The sequence below is a fragment of the Furipterus horrens genome, unplaced genomic scaffold, assembly GCF_987537825.1.
Source record: "Furipterus horrens unplaced genomic scaffold, mFurHor1.1.pri manual_scaffold_4, whole genome shotgun sequence".
NCBI classification, from domain to species: domain Eukaryota; kingdom Metazoa; phylum Chordata; class Mammalia; order Chiroptera; family Furipteridae; genus Furipterus; species Furipterus horrens.
The window spans coordinates 76,845,613-76,862,820 of NW_028327174.1; the positions used below are offsets into that span (position 1 = coordinate 76,845,613).

The 17,208-nt window shown below is 38.7% G+C and overlaps 1 protein-coding gene across 1 annotated transcript in view; it reads right to left on the reverse strand.

Moving 5' to 3' along the window:
- The window catches only part of PAWR (pro-apoptotic WT1 regulator), a 120,925-nt gene that overhangs the window by 90,197 nt on the left and 13,520 nt on the right, over positions 1-17,208 (reverse strand). The window lies entirely within an intron of this gene.

The following is a 17,208-nucleotide window of genomic DNA, read 5'->3' on the forward strand; positions in this document are numbered from 1 at the left end:
AGGCCTGGTGGGTGGGGATGGAGGAGGAGGCTCCCGGTCTCTCAGCAGAGACTGAATGGCAGGGATTCATCTTGGACCCCCAAACCCACAGAAAACGCCCGGTTGTGACAAGTGCACAGCCCCCCACCCCCGCCATAGCGTACGAGGTCTGACAGCCCTGCCCAGGAAGCAAAGGTAAACACAAAACTGACAGGATGGCACAGATCATGATAGAGATCCAGGTGACACAGCTGACCAGACAGCAAATATCTAATTTAACGAAGTAGCAGATAGGAAATCTTTCTGAGGCTCAGTTCAAATCTTTGGTTATAAAAATGCTTAGAGACCTAACAGCAGATCTTAAACGAGACGGGGAATAAATGAAGGCTAGTCCTGCTGAAATGAACAAAAACACATACGAAACTAGTGGTGAGGGCAAGAAAACCAGGGATCAAATCAACAAATCGGAACATAGGGAAGGAACAAACAGTCAACCAGTGCAGAAAGAGGAAACGAGAAGTGAGGAAAATGAGGAGAGGCTCAGAAACTTACTGGACAGCTATAAGCGGGGCAACATCCGAATCATAGGGTTGCCAGAAGGTGAAGAAGAACTAGAAATGGAAAAATTATGTGAAAACATTATGAAGCAAAACTTCCCTAACTTGGGGAAGGAAATAGACTTACAGGTCCAGGAAGCACAGAGAGTTCCAAAACAACTGGACCCAGGGAGAACCACTCCAAGATACATTATAATCAAAATGTCAAAAATTAAGGATAAAGAGAGAATCTTAAAAGCAGCAAGAGAGAAGAAGAGAATTACATACAAAGGCATCCCAATAAGACTGTCAACTGATTTCTCAAAAGAAACTGTGCAGGCAAGAAGGGACTGGCAAGAAATATTCAAAGTAATGAAAAGCAAAAACCTCCAACCACAATTACTCTATCAAGCAAAGCGGTCATCCAGAATAGAAGAGCAGAGAAAGTGCTTCCAGGACAAAGTAAAACTGAAGGAGTTCATCAGATCCAAACCACTGTTATATGAGATGTTAAAGGGACTTGTTTAGGAGAAAGGATCAAAACTATGAACATTAAAATGAAAACTGTATCACAACAACCAACAACAGAAGCTACGGAACCGAAACAAAGGCAAACTAAGTAGGCAACAAGAGGGTGAAAAGAATTATAGGTATGGGGAACATTTTGGGGAGACGTCAGCAGGGAGGGGGTTGGGGGGAAAGGGAGGGAGATGATGCAGAAATTAGGAAGCATAGTAGGAGGGAGTGGAGTAGACAGGAAGATGTTGAGAGGAACTATATGCACAACCAGTGGGCATGAACTAAGTGAGGGGACAACTGGAGGGAGGGATGTCATTGGGTGGAGGTGAACAAAGGGAGAAGAAACTGGGACAACTGTAACAGCATAATCAATAAAGCATATTTAAAAAAAAATAAAAAGAACATAGAATAGCCCTGGCTGGCATGGCTAAGCTGGTAGGGCTGCATCCTGCAAAATGAAAGGTCAGTAGTTCAATTGGCAGTCAGGGCACGTGCCTGGGTTGCAGGCCAGATTTTCAGTTGGGGGGTGTGCAAGAGGCAACCCATTGAAGGTTCTCTTGCACACCGATGTTCTTCTCTTTTTCTCTCCCTTCCCCTCTCTTTAAAAATAAATAAAATCTTTAAAAAATTAAAATTAAAAAAGCATAAAACAATGCAACCTTTTCATAAAGTTTTTGTTTTAGACAACAGTTTTCACAAAAATGTCATTTATGTAAACATGCAATCAGTTTCTTATCATTTTTAAATAAACAGCATACTTCTAAAATGTGTCAGTTTTAATTTCTAATAAGGTAAACACCAATAGATATAATAATACTAAAAAGTTTGGGGACAGCTGACGTAAGCAATTCATTAATAACTGCTATTCACACTACAGAAAGAGAGCCTTCTAGACATTTCTTTCTCAAGTACTCCTTCCTGTTAAGTATTCTTGCCCCCCCAATTGAACATTAATCTGACCAAACTTCTAATTTAAAGCAAATTCTACCAATTTACAGAAAATACAAAGTTCAGAGGATTACATTAACAATCACTGGGATGCAGTCAGCAAAATTTAGATTATAGGAAACACTAGAGGACAAACGATCAGCTTTATTCAACAAATGAATTGCAAAAGAATGAAAGAGAAAAAGAATGTAAAGTTTAAAAGAAAGCTAAGAGACATAGCAACCAACTGCAGTGAACAGACCTCATTTGGGCTAAACAGAAAAAACATGTATGAGACAGACAATCGTGAAAATCTGAACACTGAATAGCCAATATTAAGGAATTATCATTTACATGTAATAGTGGTATTGTGATTATCATTAAAGGTTTCTTTATCTTTTATAAATGTATACTATTTACAAATAAAATTATATGATTCTAGGAATGCCTCAAAATAATGGGGATGGGGAATAGATGAAATTAGATTGGTCACAGATGATAATTATTGAACATGGGTAATACACAGGGTTCATTATAAAATTTTGTTTTAACTTTGCCCTTTTGACTTACCTATAATAAAAGTTGTTTCTCAATGTTTCAAATTAGGAGAAAATTTATTTCCATATAATGCCATAGGGCATTATAACCATGTTTCATTCAATTAAGCTGCCTCATAATGTGTTGTTTCTGCTTCACAATGCACCCCTAAGCAATTTGTCTTTGTTTAGTCCAGCATCTTACTTCTGGCTCCTCACTACCAAGAATATTAAAACAAAAACAAAAGCAAAAAATAACTGGTAAGAAAGGAAGGTTATATAGAGCCATGAATGCATGGAACAGACTGACAGCTGTCATAGGAGAGGGGTGGGGGGATGGGATGAAAGAGGGGAAGGGAGTAGCCAAAGAAGATAAATGCATAACCCACAGACACAGACAACAGTGTGATGATGAGCAGAGGGAAGGGCAAGAAGGGGCTGGGTGGAGGTGGGAAAGAAAGGGAAAATGGGATCTGTAATGGTGTCAATAATAAAAATGAAGTTGGAAAAAAAAGGAAGATTTTAGAGAAGTCAAATATAAAGAGGGGCATCAGGACAAGCTGGGTATTTCACACTAGAAGGAAACAGTTGCATCCCAACAGAACAAATACCAGCATGCTTACACACACATGCTTTTCTGATTGTTCTCTGACCAAGACCAGGAAATAAAGGAAAAGTTCAAAACGGAGTCAAGAGAACGGAGTAATGAGTGCATTTTAAAATTTCACTCCTGTCTTTTTTCTATTTCAGATACATCAAAGACTTTGAATGGTTTTCACTTTTTGGTATGAAAGTCTTCAAGTCCTGGAGATGTTGAAAAACAAGCCCTAAAAGTTACTGGCATGAGCTTTATATATTGTAGGACTACCCCATTCAATGGAGGCTCTGTAAAGATTAAGAATATAAAACCAATAATCTTAAATTGAAAATCTCTTGCACAATGATCTTAATAGAATTTTTATATAATTTGCATAATAAATTTATGAATCACAGAGGCCTCAGAACTTTTCCTTGCATGGCAGGAAAGAGTAAGCTGTACAATAGAGTAGGGCCATGACTATTTTCCCAGGATCATCTGTATTTCAAATATGCTATTATTGGTTTGGGAAATGCAGTCATCATATCCATAGAACTTAAGTAACTAAGAAACATATTTAAATAATATCTTCCCATTCAACATTCATCTTAAATTATGCTCCATTTTCAAGTCCACCAAAAGAAGCAACTCTGATAAATAAATACCTTGATAATCTATCCTTAGCTGAGTAACGCTCAAGTATTCTTTTTTTAAAAAATCAAATAATAAATGCAAAAACATACTGAAGCTATTAAATAAGTTATTCTATATAGATAGTACATATTCTTTGTTTTTAAATGAATTACTTTTCTAGGGGGAAAAAAGTCAATATTTTTAACCTACAGGCACACAAAAAACTATACATGGGCATTTGTTCAAAGCAGGAAAGAAATAAGATTGTTAATCATATCTTTTTATTCCCTGCACCAGAGCATATTTTTATTATTTTTTCCCATTTTAACAATGTAAACAGTTTTAACAATGAAATGTTTTAAAGAACTAAGCAAGAACTAAAAGAAAAATATAGGGAAAGGGGTCTTTGTTTTTAAAAGTGTATTCTCAAAATTACCATGGAATCAGGTAATTTAAACAAACAAAACTAATGTCCTGTTAATACAATAAGAAAAGTAAATAAAATGTCCACAGAATGGCAAGGAAAAAATAAAATCGTCTTTGTTCACAGATGACATGATCTATGTAGAAAACCCAAAAGAATCAACAAAAAAAAAAACTCCTGGAACTAACAAGTGATTATAGCAAAGTTGCAGAATACATGATTAATACAAAAAAAAAAAAAAAAACAACCATTTTCCTATATACCAGCAATAAACAAGTGGAATCTGAAATTAAAAACAAAATATATTTACATTACTACCCCCGTAAATTACTTAGGTATAAATCTAACAAAATACATAAAACATCGATGTGACAAAAAATATAAAACCTAAAGATATCAAAGAAGAATTAAATAAATGGAAAGATATTTCCTGTTCATGGCTAACAAGACTCTCTGTCAAGATGTCAGTTTTTCCCAACTTGGTCTATGAATTCAATGAAAGCCCAATTAAGATCCAGGCAAGTTATTTTGTGGATGCCAAAAAATGATTCTAGAATTTATATGGAGAGGCAAGAGACCCAGAATAGCCAACACTATTTGCTGTTTGTTTCAAATTTTCTACAATAAGAAGGCATTACCTTTATATCATCAAACATAAACAAATAACTATTTCTAAAACATGGTTTGGAGAAGCACTTGACTTCCTCTAAGATAATAGAGCACAGGAGGAAGGGAGGGAAGGAACATTAGAAGTTAAACAAATATGTGGAAAACTATTCAAAGGCAATGCCCATTCTTCAGCACCTATATCCCAAGATGAAGTGGAAGAATCTGGGAATGGAATAAACACCTGCTTTTATATCAAGTACAGGAAGAAGTCTAAACTCAGGTATGATATTAAGCTATAGACTTCTCATGGTTACACTCTGAACAGAATCTGGCAATTTAATGTAACCAGATCTGCCATCTCCACTCCAGCCTGTTCTCCAAAAAAAGGCCTGCCCAAATTCATTTTCAGTACAGAATTATTTCCATAATAAAAATAATAATCTGGTACAACTTCATTTAGAGTCTATTCTCTCATTTCGTTTTAACCCATGTGTAAGTCTAGATTTACTTATTCTATTTTATGTGTTATTTACTATTCTTGAATAGATACCTGTCTCTGAACAAGAAAACACTCTTAATGATTTCAGCTTAGGCAGGCAAAGCTTTTTCTATTTCAGAAGCTGTCAGAGTTATTGTATAAACAGGTATGGACAGAGGAAGGAAAGGCACAGTCAACAATACTAACAAAGAATGGCAGAATAAAGTCTGAATTCCTTGGCATAACATTTAAATCCATCACAACTGATCTGTATCATTCCTCTTTAGCTGTCCCCCATTCATTCCCCACTATAAAGTCTCTGCATATCAAAGTTTCCTCTGTTAGAATATATCCTTCCCTCTTTCCAACAATGATAAGCAATGCATAGGCACCAATTGGCAGTCACACAAATGTGGAGTCAAATCCAAGATCTGCCAGTATGGATTTTGGGCAAGTAACTTCTTTGAGTCTCCAACTTCCTCATCCTGTAAAACAAGGAATAAAAAAATCTACCTCGTGAATTAATGTGAAGATTAGAAATAAAGCATGGAAAGCCCCCAGCACAATGCTCAGCATACAGTTGGCATCAACAGAATGCTATTATTTGCTGGCTCTGTGCCTTCACACATGCTATTTGCTCTACTTAAGATGTTAATGTGTCCCCTCATCAGTCTCATCAGTCAAGACCCAAACTTAACACTTCATCTATGTAAAGCCTTCCTTGACTCTCGTATGTAATTAGTGGCTTCCTTTTCTTAGTTTAGCATTTTGTTCTTTTCTCCATCATAGTTATTACACCAGATTCTAATTATTTGTTATTCACTGATGACTGAATGAATATTTGTGTCTCCCCAAGTTCCTATGTGATCATATTGGAAGGCTGGGCCTTTGGGTGGAACCCTCATGAATGGGATAGTGCCATGATAAACGAGACCCAAGAGGTCTCTCTCACCCCTTCTACCACGTGAGGACACAGTGAACGGAAGCAAACTCTCACCAGACACCAATTCTGCTACTGCCTTGATCTGCAACTATTAGCTTCCAGAACTGTAAGAAATAAATTTCTGTGGTTTATAAACCACCCTGTCTATGGTATTCTGTTACAGCAACCTGAACTAAGACGGTATCTTTTCCTCTGAATGAAGGCTGGAAGTTCTTTAAAGACTGGTGGGTTTGGGCCCTGGCCAGTATGGCTCAGTTGGTTGTGGGTTCAATTCCTGGGCAGGGCACATACAAGTATGCTTCCTCGTCCAGGAGCATATGTGAGGGGACCAAACAATGCTTCTCTATCGCATCAATGTTTCTCTCTCTCCCTTTCTCACTCTCTAAAAGGAATGGGGGGAAAAAAAAAAAAAAAAGAGTCCTAGGGTGAGGATAAAAACAAAGAAACAACAAAAAAAAACCTGGTTGGTTTTTATTCCATCTTTGTATAATCTAGCACTGAGCCTGGAGCACGGAAACATTTCTGAATAAAACCAACCAAAAAGGAATCTAACAAAGCCCTGGTTGGTGTGGCTCAATTGGTTGGGTGTCGTCCCCTAAACTGAAAGGTCCCCAGTTCGATTCCTGGACAGGGCACATGCCTGGGGGCTTGCAGGTTCGGTCCCTATATGAAAGGCAACCAAGAGATGTTTCTCTCCCTCCATACCCTCTCTCTAAAATCAAAATTAAAAAACAATAACAAAAAGGAACCTAACAAAAATATTATAGCATCCAAGGGAGAGAAGTAAGGGCAAATGGTAGAGAAGTCAAATAAGATGAAAATACAAAAGATGTCACATTTGACAATTAGGAAGTCGAAAGCAACCTTTGGAGAAATCAATTTCAATAAAGTAATAGGAACTGAGCAGTGGAAAGAGAATTAGCAGGTTAAAACAATGCCTTTAAACTGAGCAACTAAGAAAAAAAGTTAAAGCTGAAGTGGAATTAAGGGGAACATTTCTTTATTGCAAGACAAACCAAAAGGAAAAGGCCAAGTATTTAAGAAAGAAGCAATAAAATAAGCAAGGTTCCTGGTAAAAAATCAGGGTAGTTAGTTAATGGGGGTGGAGGGCAGCTACATTTAGCTAGAGGTAAAAAGGTTGAGGGTGAAATACAACATAAATTTTAAGATAGAAGAAGTCTGGAAAAACCAAGTTAATACTCTTTTATAATGGACTAGACGATCTCTAAAGACTATTAGAGCTAAAAATACCCAGTTACGTAATCTTCCAAAACCAGCGTAATGCCTCTCAAAGCCATCCATTCTTTCCCTTTTCTACCGCCACTGCTCGAGCAATCAGCATCAGTATACTCTTAAATACAGCCCTTTTTCCATTTCAGTACTTGAACTGATCTTTCCCAAACCACTGTTTTTACATATTTTGGATACATGGATATGGATGTGTATATTTAGATAGATGTGTATGGGTAGATACATATTTGTAATGCTATAACATTTGTTTAGAAAATTGGATTTGTTTCAATGCAACCAGTATGTTAAGGAGAACACTGAGCATAAGACAAAGTTCACATCTGCTCATGCATAATTGCAAGAAGCATTACGTAAGCACAGAAAATGCAACCAACCACACAGAAATATAGATGCACACGCCTCAAACATCTGCAAGGTAGCTCATTTCATTGCATGTATTATGAACCACACCCATCCGCATCTGGTGCTATAATTTCAGTCCAATTTCTGATAACTCTTCCTCCACCATTTCACAAGTTGCAACCCTTCTGATACGCACTTCTACAAGAAAACTATCTGTTTTGAGGTTAACTGTCATATTTATTATGACATGTAAAATTTTTCACAATTTAACATGTGTAAAATTGTGCTGATCTTTATTAGGCTTGTCTCTTTACATGTCACCAGCAGAGCTTTTTAGTATTATGACCCCGAACTCCATTTTCCCACATGCCCTGTGTTTTTTATTGTGTCATTCTGTATGCCACGGTGAGTAATAGGAACTTGTATGGTGAATTTAGCTTACCCACATTTATAATTATTGCAGCTCTGATGACGAATTTTCCACCAAAATCAAAGGTATAAAGGAGGTGGGAAAAAAAAAACCCAAAACCTCAATTATCTGAAGGTCCTAGTACAATACCTATGAGATATTTTGAATGACCCCAACACTTTTCTTGAAGAATGCTTCTGGAAACACAATAGATGAAGGGGAAAGAAGCTGTTTGTCATATGACACCTTACTTATCTGCCAATCAGAAAAAGCTACAAAATGAGGCAGAGAGGCAATAGATCATTTCCCAATCAAGTAATGCCTAAATATTATAATACCAAATAACACAAACATATGCATCCCTAAAAACATAAAGTATAATGGTGGTTGCCAGGGGCTGCTGGAATGGTAGAATGGGGAATTATTTAATAGGTATAGAATTTCAGCTTTATAAGATAAGAATGCTTAAGATTTTATGCTATGGGTATTTTACCAACACAAACAAAACCTATTCCCATTTTTAAAGCCTAACATCATAAAAGTAACCATGATAAATAACTAAATACACAAATCTGTATAGTGTAGTTCCATTTTTATGTATATACACAGAAAAAGAATTAGAAACAGATATTATTCTGTATAAGATAATAGGTAATATTTATCTTTTCTGGTATTGTCACAAGAGAACTACAATGATCACATTACTTTTTTAAGCAAATTAAAAACAAGATTGTAAAAAACAGATTTGCATCACCTTTTGTTTGCATTATAGAATACAAAAAGTCTTGTCAAGATTAAAAACCTAAAGTAAGTTCTCTGTTTCAGCTAATATAATCTTATTTTTAAGTATATTTTATTGATTATGCTATTACAGTTGTCCCATTTTTTTCCCCTTTCCCCCCCTCATCCGGTACCCTCCTTCCCTGCAGCAACACCCCCCTTAGTTCATGTCCATGGGTCGTGCATATAAGATTTTTGGCTTCTCCACTTCCTTTACTCTTCTTAACATCCCCCTGCCTATTTGGTACCTACCAGTTATGTTTCTTAATCCCTGCACAATTTCCCCCATTCTCCCTCTTCCCCCTCCCCATTGACAACCCTTCATATGATCTCCATATCTATGATTATGGATTCTGTTCTGTTTTAGTTGTTTGCTTGGTTTGTTTTTATTTTTTAAATTCTGTTGTTGATAGTCATGAGTTTGTTGCCATTTTACTGTTCATAGTTTTGATCTTCTTTTTCTTAAATAAGTCCCTTTAACATTTCATATAATAATGGTTTGGTGATGATGAAATCCTTTAGCTTTACCTTGTCTGGGAAGCACTTGATCTGCCCTTCTATTCTGAATGACAGCTTTGCTGGATAGAGTAATCATGGTTGTAGGTTTTTGCTTTTCGTTACTTTGAATATTTCTTTCCAGTCCCTTCTTGCCTGCAGAGTTTCTTTTGAGAAATCAGCTGATAGTTTTATTTGGATCCCTTTGTATGTAATTCTCTTCTTCTCTCTTGCTGCTTTTAAGATTCTCTCTTTAGCCTTAATTTCTGACATTTTGATTATAATGTGTCTTGGTGTGGTTCTCCCTGGGTCCAGCTGTTTTGGAACTCTCTGTGCTTCCTGGACCTGTAAGTCTATTTCCTTCCCCAAGTTAGGGAAGTTGTGCTTCACTATTTTTTCACATAATTTTTCAATTTCTAGTTCTTCTTCTTCACCTTCTGACAACCCTATGATTTGGATGTTGGCCCACTTATAGCTGTCTCATAGGTTTCTGAGCCTCTCCTCACTTCTCATTTCCTCTTTCTGCACTGGTTGACTATTCCTTCTCTATGTTCCGATTCGTTGATTTGATCCCTGGTTTTCCTTCCCTTACCACTTGTTTTGTATGTGCTTTTGTTCATTTCAGTAAGACTAGCCTTCGTTCCTTCCCTGTCTTGTTTTAAGATCTGCTGTTAGGTCTGTAAGCATGCTTATAACCAAAGCTCTGAACTGTGCCTCAGAAAGATTTCCTATCTGCTCATCTGTTAGATCAGATATTTGCTGGCTGGTCAGCTGGGTCACTGGGATCTCTATCATGATCTGTGCCATACTGACAGTTTTTTGTTTACTTCCTGGGTGGGGCTATCACACCTCCCACACTATAGGGAGCAGAGCGCCGTGCACTCGTCACAACCAAGCGACCCTTCTCACCATGCTGTGGCTTTTTCTGTGGGGGTGGGGGTCCAAGATGGATTCTTGCCATTTACTCTCCACTGAGAGACTGGGAGCTTCTTTCTCCATCCCCACCCCCTATGGCCTTCACAGTCCGAGGCAATGGGGGTCTGCCTTCCCCAGCATTGGAATCGAGAGCTGACAGGTCTGGTCTGCAGCCCTGGGTGCTCCCCAGGTGTTTCTTGCCTCTTTTTAAATACAGGTGTCTGTGCTTACCACTGTCCTGCCACCGTCACTGCAGCTCCTGCTGCCAGCACTGCTTGACCTCTCCTCCCCAGCTTTGCCCCTCCTACCCATCCAGACGAGCACCACTTCTTTATAACTTCATACATTGGACTTCCATGTAGCTTTATTTTCTGGAACTTCTGGTTATTTCTGGTTTTGTGGCAGATGTAGTCCTTCTTAGTTGTGGAGGGAGATGGAGCGTGTCAGTCTAGGCCTCCATCTTGGCCGGAAGTCCTGTTTGTTTGTTTTTTTAATTCTTGTTTCTTCATTTTGTACTGGCTGACTGTTTATTTCTTCATTATGTTCCAATTCACTTATTTGAACTGTGGCTTCCTTCCCTTCACTATTTGTTCCACATGGATTCCTCTTTATTTCACCCAGTGTAGCCTTCATTTTTTTCTTATGCATTTGCCGTACTCAATCATTTCTCTGAGCATCCTTACCACCAGTACTTTGAACTCTGTGTCTGATAGGTTGGCTATCTTGTCGTCACTTAGTTCTTTTTCTGTAGTTTTGATCTGTTCTTTCATTTGGGCTATATTTCTTTGTCTCCTCAATTTGACAGCCTCCCTGTGCTTGCTTCTGTGTCTTAGGTAGAGCTGCTGCACCTATTACATGTAAGGGATGGAGCCTTAGGTATTCACCAGTGTGGGGCAACCCATTTCACCACTTTGCGGCACTGTATGTGGGGGGGGGTCAGAGAGGGAACAATGCTACTTGCTCATCACTCACCCCTTTTCCAGTCACTTCATCTACTTCCTGTTTGTGACTGGCACCCCTCTAGCTAGACCCGGGTAATGGTTCCCAGAGTGGGTAGGCTTGCATATGTTCTAGGACTGTGGGAGCCTTCTAAAGGGAGTCTCTTAAGATATGTGCCATTTCTTCTGCCTCCCCAATCTCCACTGGTTTTCATGGCCAGAAGCTATGAGGCTTTCTTTTCCTAGTGCTGGAAAAGTGAGACACAGGGACTAATCTGGGGATGGGATGGCTCCCCAGGTGTCCCTCCAAGCTTTTATCTGCCACTTGTGATTGTGGGAGCACTCATTCTGCCTTGCCCTTGCCACCTCGCCTCTGCCACACCCTGTCCACTCTATCCTGGCTCCCCCTCTCCTACCCATCTGGATGCATATTTCTTCTTTAAATCTTTGGCTGTGAGACTCCCATACAGTTCTATTTTCTGGCAGTACTGATTTTTTTGTTTTGAGGTAGTAGTTGTAATCCTTCTTATGGTTGTGTGAGGAGACAAAGCGTGTCTACTGATGCTTCCATCTTGTCCAGAACTTATAATCTTATTTTAATTCATATTCCTCAAGTACCATCTTCTGATTGTTAATTTTATTCTTCATAACTGAAATTTCCATTATTTTTAAATAATATTAAAAATATTGTGCAAACAAAATTTCCAAATAGAAAATCATTCCATAGTTTATACAACCTGCAAATTTTTCAAAAAAATTAAAATTAAGTAGTTCATTTATATGCCCATAGATCAGTGGTTTTCAAGCTTTTTCAACTCATGGCACACATAAACTAATTACTAAAATTCTGCAGCATCCCAAAAAATAACTACATTTTTTGCCAACCTGACAAAAAGAAAAATAGGTGTAATTTTTATTCATTCACACCAGATGGCTACTGCTATATTGGCTATTGTCATTGTTTTATGAGACGATCTAAATGAAAAGAGGTCAGTTCCCATGACTAGTTAGGTGTTGCATGTTTTAAAAAAATTTTTGCAGCACACCTGTTGAAAATCACTACTATAGAGAAACAGTATTAAAAGGTATCTTTTGAAGTTTTATTACCAAAGATGTTTTCATTTTGTATTTCAAACTGTATTTTAATATTTTTACTTGTCATACAAGTTGGTCCCCCAGAGTTTATATGAAGAGCTGGTAAACAAATTTTCTGCTATCACAGAATTGCCATCTATAACATAAATACTCTCCATTCCGTTCATTTCAGCAAATCCCCAACAAAATACTTTCATAACACAACAGCCCTTTTTCTTTAAATTCAACAAGAGTTGAAACAAATAAACCTGTTATTGAAAACTGCATTGTGCACAACTGAAGACTTATGGCCAAAATGGCAGAGCAGGTAAACTCTAGGCTCACCTCTCCCACAAACACTTCAAAATTACAACTAAGTTACAGAACCACCATCACTGAGAGACAGCTGAAGACCAGATGAACAGAATTCCTAAAACTGAGGGTATAAAAAGGAAGCCATGTGAAGACTGGTAGGAAGAGCAGAGATGTAGAACCCACAGGTCCCACACCCATAGGTTGTAATTAAGAATCAGGAGAGTGGCCCTGGCTGGTGTGGCTCAGTGGATGTAGCGCCAGCCTATGAACCGAAAGGTCACCGGTTCAATTCCCATTCAGGGCACAAGCCTGGGTTGTGAGCCAATTCCCCAGTTGGGACATGCGAGAACGGTATCTCTCCTACATCAATGTTTCTCTCCCTTTCTCCCTCTCTTACCCTCTCTCTAAAAATAAATAAATAAGATCTTAAAAAATAAAAAGAATCGGGTGGGTGGCTGAGTTGGTTGGAGCATTGTCCCATGCACCGAAAGGTCAGATATTCAATTCCCAGTCAGGGATCACATACCTAGGTTGGGGATTCGGTCCCTGCTGGTGTGAGTACAGGAGGCAACCAACTGATCTGTCTTTCTCTTTCTCTCCGCCCCCCACCCTGCTCCTTCCCTCCTCCCTCCCTTCATCTCTAAAGTAATAAACATATCCTCAGTTGAGGATTAAAAAAGAACTGGGAGGGATATCTCAGCTGCTGAGGTCCCCACTGAGGACTGAGGGGTCCCAGCCACACACCAGACTCCCCAACCCAGGAATCAGTGTAGAGCAGAGGAGTCTCCACAGGATATGGTTGTGAAGACAAACAGCAAGAATTGTATCCCAGAGAGCCAAAGGACTGTGGAGACTGAGTCACTGCAGGTCTTAAAGGGACCAGGTAGAGACTCACTCGCTTACAAATTCACTCACTGTATGGCTCCAGTGCAGGGGCAGCAGCTCAAAAATTGCCAGGGACAGAGATGCAGGAACTAAATTGACTTCAGGAGGAGAACTGGATGAGAAGAGGTTGGAGCATCCTTCTCCAGAGATGGAAGTGTTAGTGTGCACCATTACTCCTTTGTTGAACTCTCCTCCTACCCAGCTAGCCCTGCCAGCAGGCACCAAATCCATGCTCTCCACTAACCTGGCTAACATCATTTCCCCTGCCCTGGTGATTCACTGAGATCATCCCTCCTACCCACCACCACCCCATACCAGCAGTCTGCCTCAGCTCAGGCTGAAGACTCTCCCAACAATCTCTCAAAGGTCCTCAAACCTCAAACAAAGCAGAGGCTGGCCTTGGCATGCCTTATAGCTCTTCCTAAGGGACCCCCAAGTCTGGCATAAGCGGTGGCCAGTACTGACCTGGAACACAGCTTCCACTAAGCAGTCATAAACCCAGAAAAAGGGGCAGAGATGGCATCAGCTCACATTGTGGCACCACCAAGGGACCCTAACCCAGCACAAGTGGCAGCCAGACACAGTTCATTGCACAGCCTCTCTCAAGGGCCTCCAAGCCCAGTGCAACTGACTACTGCAGATCACACTGGAATTACTGGCAAGGCCCCGAGCCCAGCATTAGCACAGAGGACCATGCATGGCCTGTAACAGACCTAACACAGCAAATGTCTGGCTTTAGAACACACTAGAGCACCACCTAACCAACTATAATAACAATACACCCAAAGGGCAGACTCAGCTAGCCCCAGAGTCCCACTAGAGCAACTCCTGCTCCATGCAGTCAATCTAGGCAAAACATCTCATCCGCTGTGGTCACAACCAGCCCTCACAACTAGTCAGTCTGAGAGTCAACCCCCAACTACAATAGGAGGACATACACAGCCCATACAGGGGCTACCCCTGTAGCACCCAGCACAGGAGCCATGGGAGACTGTGCTACTGTGTCCCACAGAACACCTTCTATACAATATCACTCTGTCAAAACCAGGAGATGTAACAGCTCTACCTAATACATAGAAACACACAAACAAAATCAGCAAAATGAAGAGACAAAGACATGTCCCAAATAAAACGGGACAAAACTCCAGAAAAGGAACTAAATAAAATGAAGACAAGATATCCACCAGCTACAGAGTTTAAAAAACTGGTTATAAGGAGATGAATAGAGGGACTCAGTGAAAAGATCAACAAGGAGATAGAAAATGTAAAAAAGAACCAGTTAGAAATGAATACAATAATTGAAATGAAAAATACATTAGAAGGAATAAAAAGCAAATTAGATGGAGAGGACTGAGTCAGAGAACTGGAAGACAAGTTCATGGAAAACACCCAAATGGAACAATAAAAGAAAAAAAGAATTTTTTAAAAACAAGAATAGTTCAAGAGTCCTCTGAGAAAGCGTCAAGGGTAACAACATTTGCATCACAGAGGTACCAGAAGGAGAAAAAAAGAGCAAGAGATAAAAAAAACCTATTTAAAGAAATAATGACCAAAAACTCCCCTAACCTGATGACAAAAACAGATATACAAGTCCAGGAAGTGCACAGAACACTGAACAAGATGGCCCACACCAAGACATCTCATAATTAAAATGCCAAAGGTTAAAGACAAAGAGAACTTTTAAAGCAGCAAGAAAAAAGCAGTTAGTTATCTACAAAAGAGCCCCCATAAGACTATCAGCTGACTGCTCAACAGAAACTTTGCAACCAGGAAGAATTGCCAAGAAATATTTCAAAGTGATGAAAGGCAAAGGACTACAACCAAGATTGCTCTACCCCGCAAGGCTATAATTTAGAATCAAAGGAGAAATAAGAAGTTTCCAGACAAGAAAAAGCCAAAGGAGTTCATCACCACTAAACCAGTACTACAAGAAATGTTAAAGAGACTTCTTTATGAAGAAAACATTAAAAACATAAATATGAATATATAGGAGAGTAAACAATGTTCATTGACAAAGGCAAACAGTAAAAACCCTAGACCAACCTACTATAAAACTAGTCCAAAGCTTAAAAGACAAAGCAGAAAAATGCTGTATAATTACAACAATAAATTAAGGAACACACATACACACAGACAAAAGTAGTAAACAATAAAGACAAAACCATTAACGTGGAAAGGGTGACTAAAATTGTAGTGATTTTAGAATGTGCTCAAACTTAAGAAACCATCAACTTAAAACAAACTGTTAGAAATACAGCTTGGTATATGTGAAGCACATGGTAACCACAAAACCAAAAATCTATAGGAGAGATACAAGAAATAAAGAGAAAGGAATCTAAATGTAACACTATAGAAAATCATCAACAGAAAAGAATTACGAAATTAATCAGAAAACAATAAAATGGCAATAACTACAAACCTATCAATAATTACTTTAAATGTAAATAGACTAAATGCTCCAATCAAAAGACAAGGCATGCCTAAATTAATTTTTTTTTTTAAAAGAAGACCTGTACGCTACCTACAAGAGGCCCACTTCAAATCTAAAGGTACAAGCAAACTGAAAGTAAAAGGATGGAAAAAGGCATTTCATGCAAATGTAAACAAACAAAGAACTGAAGTAGCAATACTTACATCAGACAACATAGTTAAAATAAAGACTAACAAGAAACAAAAGGGTATTTCATAATGATAAAGGGATTATTACAGCAAGAGGATATAACTCTTCCAACCATCTACACACCCAATAAAGGAAACATAATATATAAAAAATATACTGGCAGGCATAAAGGAAGAGAGTGATAGTAAGACACTAATAATAGTAGAGGACTTTAATACCCAACTGACATCAATGAACAGATCATCCACCAGAAAATCAATGAGAAAACAATGGCTATAAATGGCACATTACACCTGATGAACTTAAGGGACATTTTTAGGACATCTCATCCAAAAGCAGCAGAATATACATTCTTTTCAAGTGTACATGGAAAATTTTCCAGGATAGACCCCATTAAGCCACAAAACAAATCTCAGTAAGTTTGAAAAGACTGAAACATCAAATCACATCTTCTCCAATTACAATGGTATGAAACAAGAAATTAATTTCAAGAGGACACCTGAAAACACACAAACAAGTGGAGGCTAAACAATGTGCTACTAAACAATGAATGAGTTAACAACCAGATCAAGGAAGAAATCAGAAGAACACTGACTGCTGTGACTTGGTTGGAATGTCATCCCACAGACCAAGAAGTTGCGGGTCCAGTTCCTAGTCAGGCCACATGCCTGGGCTGCAGGTTTGGTTCCCAGTTGGAGCCCATACATGAGGGAGGGTATTTCTCTCCCTCCCTTGGCCTCTCATATCTCTGAGGGTGTCCTCAGGCGAGGGTTAAAAAAAAAAAAAGGAAATCAAGAGATACCTTCAGACAAATGACGATACAATGCCAAAGCAGTTCTAAGAGGTAAATTTTGTAATACAGGCCTAGCTCAGAAACAAGAAAAATCTCAAATAAACAATCTAACCTTACCCCTAAAGGAGTCAGAAAAAGAACAAAGCCCAAAATGAGTAGAAAAAAGAAAATAATAAAGAGCAGAGCAGAAATAAGCAAAACAGCCCTGGCTGATGTGGCTCAGTGGACTG